We start from the raw sequence: 3,371 nt of genomic DNA, 5'->3' as shown, positions 1-3,371 counted from the left end.
GTAATTTAACATCCATAAAGGATTGTATGTGCAATTAAGCATTTCAAGGATAATTTCTTAAAATGAAAAGGCTGGCTTAAAATAATATCTTCTCTTGCAAGAAGGTGTGTAAATTCTAAGTGTAAAGTCTGGGACAGATGCCCATTATCCCCATCTGACTATGATCAAGTTCTGTATATATAAAAAGGTAGTAGCTGTAAAGAGTAAATATTTTTATAAAAATAGAGTGTATATCTGCTATATGTCCTGCTATGAGGCTAATACACATGGTACATTTTTTATGTTTGCTTTAAAGGAATACAGGGCTTGATTCTTCCACTGCCCTTCAGATTATGTACTTATTTACTGGTAACCACGATAGTCTCCCCGAGGGGAGATGCACTGTACCTGGAGGTACTGCAATACCAGGTCAATGCGTGGAGTGGATGGAGCAAGATCCTATTCCATCTCCCTGTTCTAAAAAATCATTTAATATATAGTCCTGTGCAAAATAAGCTACCTTTCTGATTTGGTAGCACCTTATACAGGTGTAAGGGATTATACAAGGTGTACAGCAATGAAGAACTCAGGGCCACTATCTTGAAGGAAATTATTAAGCATATCTTAACTTCTGTAAACTTCTGCAAAATGTTACTTGGATTTCTTTAAGTCTAGCATTTCATCTTTAGTTTAAGAAATAATAACTTCCATTTATGTGGCAATGTAGTTAAAGCAAGAGCCCTCTGCTCCTTCCCTAATTACTATAATAGCAATTAACTGACAAACACATGTTGGTTCATACTCCATTAAAAACACAAGGTAGCGAAGGTTTTCCAAGTGGGAAACAAATAAGTCATGGGAAGGATGACACTGCTCTTTAGTTTTCTTTTAAAAGAGTTTCCATTGATCTAAAATGCATAAATTTGTAGTGCACTTAATAATACAATAAGTACCACTCAACCATTTTTAGAACATATAGTCAGGAAATCAGCCCTAACTCATTAGTCTTCTTTTTCACCCTTTGTTCAAGAAAACATTCTCTATTTATAAGAACTTTGAAAATGATAGTCACCAAGATACTTCTTAAGAAGTAGTATAAAGTTTGTGATATAACTTAAAAACAAACCAACAAGGAACCTTCCCAATGTTTCAGTCCCTGAAAATATCCTTGCAGTACCTTTGCTATATCAAAATACCACTTATGGCCATAGAGAATGCTATGAAAGGTGCTGACTATTATTTATATGCAAAAAGTATAGAATAGTTACATAAATAATACCAGGTTAGCATATAACTGAATGTTAATAGACTGCTGCAGTTAATTAGCTCAGTGGTTTAAGCATTGGCCTACTAAACTCAGGGTTATGAGTTCAATCCTTGAAGGTATCTGGGGCAAAAATCTGTCTGGGGATTTGTCCTGCTTTAAGCAGCAGGTTGGACTAGATGACCTCCTGAGGTCCCTTCCAACCATGATTTTCTATGAATTCATGATTAGAGCAGTCAAGAATCAGGCATAATCTAAGAGTGCAACAAGATAGTCTAAATGGATGCGATACATTAAAATTTGTATTTATGGACTTAAAGGTTATTTTGCAGTGAAGATATTTTGCTCCCTCCATGCACCTTGTATCAAGCTCACTGAATTTGTGGTCTCATGGAAGAGGTAAAAGCAGTTGACAGGACTGGAGCCTGTAGAAATGGCTACCTTTACTGAATTGGGACAGCTCCATCCTTTAGAAATTGCTGCTCATCAACTTGAAATTGGGCTGGAGGACTCAGCAAATACTGTCTAGCACCATCAGTTCCTGTGAGTGAGATACTTCTTCATGAAACATTATTTTCATGAGCTACAAAACAATCTTTTTGGCTCTGAGGTGCTGAATGGAAGTTTGCACAAGGGTAGGAATCGGGAGTTCTAGATTTTATTCTCAGATCTGCCATAGACTTTTTTGTGTAATTTGTGCCTCGATTTCCCCATCTGCAAAATGGTGATATTTTCCCATACCTCAGCAATATTTTGAGACATATTTCAGTTATATCTATAAAGTGCTTTAAGATCAGATGGAAGGAACAAAGCTAGAGAAAAATTTTCATATTATTTCTCTATGTGAAACAACCTGAAGGCCCTGACATCTTTGAGGTCATTTTTGGAAGCCTCTCCACCCTTTGGCTTTCTCTTTACTAGAGAGAAACTGACTGTTTGAAGAGCCATTCTACCAGAATGCTTTTTAAGCAGCTCATGTGCACATGCAAAAGCATTTTAATCCAGTTAATATATATATATATATATTCAAAGAACATTTGACTGAAACTTGTTTTCAGCAGGTCTAAGGACCATTTTATTTTCAACTGTTTTACTACCAGTGTGGATATAAATTAGCCAAACAATTCATCTAATCATTTTACTATTGTCCCACAGAGTGCCGGTGGCTACTTGAAACTCCCAAAATGCATTGCTTCTAGGAGCTGGTCCAGGAATTACAGGCTAAATACTCTGACACAGACTATTTTAATGTATTGGTTTACATTATACATATCACTTTCTGTTTGGAGCTAGGTGCTTCTGACTAACATAAAGAGGACGGAGAGCCTCCTGCTGCAGCTCTGGTTCCTGTGTCCCCCACACACCACTACTCTTCCCTTCTGGAGAGAGGTTTAAAGAGCTGTGTCAGATCTTCCAATAGATTTTTAGATAGGGGAGGGGCAAAAAAGGAGAAGCTCTGCTGGACTGCTCATAATTTCATAGGATGGGTAGGGAAGGATGGAGCAGAGCTGGGCTCTCTCTGCTAATCTGTTTACTCCCTACTTGTTCTGTGAAAAGTGTGTCAGGCCAACAGAGCCACTTCTTCATCACCCGTCTCCTCATAAAATGGATGGTTTGTTTCCTTTGTAGCTCCTTACCTTACCTCAAAGGGGAGGGGGAAGAGAAGAGCAAAGGGCCCAGAACTGCAGCTGGGAGTTCCTGGGCTTTCACTCCTCAGTCCTAGGTAAGTAGGGCCTGGAAGGCATTAACATTAGCAGGGGGAACAGGTGCCATATGCTTTTTGGGGGAGCATGGAAAGATAATGCATTAATTGAAGGCGGCTGGCATGAACTGGGCAGGGGGAGAACATGACAATAGCATAAACTTTATGGAAGGGCTGCTTTAATGGTGGGCTTCATTAATTGTCTTTGGGACTGCCTGATCTGCTTCTCTCTCTCTTTATATCTCTCAGCAATGTGGGCAGGACAGGGGTGCTTCCAACCCACCCATCTAATCTCCAAGGGACCAAAATGTGTTATATCTGTGTCATCTTCTTCAAGTAGTGTCCCTGTGGGTGCTCCACCGTAGGTGTATCTGCATCCCAGCACTGCTGGAGAACTTTAGTAGCAGTGTCCATTCAGCCCGCACA

At 39.3% G+C, this 3,371-nt stretch overlaps 1 pseudogene; it reads right to left on the bottom strand.

Moving 5' to 3' along the window:
• Window positions 1–371: 371 nt before the first annotated feature.
• Window positions 372–538, bottom strand: LOC127043401 (uncharacterized; annotated as a pseudogene).
• Between the last annotated feature and the right edge of the window lie 2,833 nt (window positions 539–3,371).

This window comes from Gopherus flavomarginatus, chromosome 1 (assembly GCF_025201925.1).
Source record: "Gopherus flavomarginatus isolate rGopFla2 chromosome 1, rGopFla2.mat.asm, whole genome shotgun sequence".
Classification (NCBI taxonomy): domain Eukaryota; kingdom Metazoa; phylum Chordata; order Testudines; family Testudinidae; genus Gopherus; species Gopherus flavomarginatus.
This window is presented reverse-complemented; position numbering and strand designations above follow the sequence as displayed.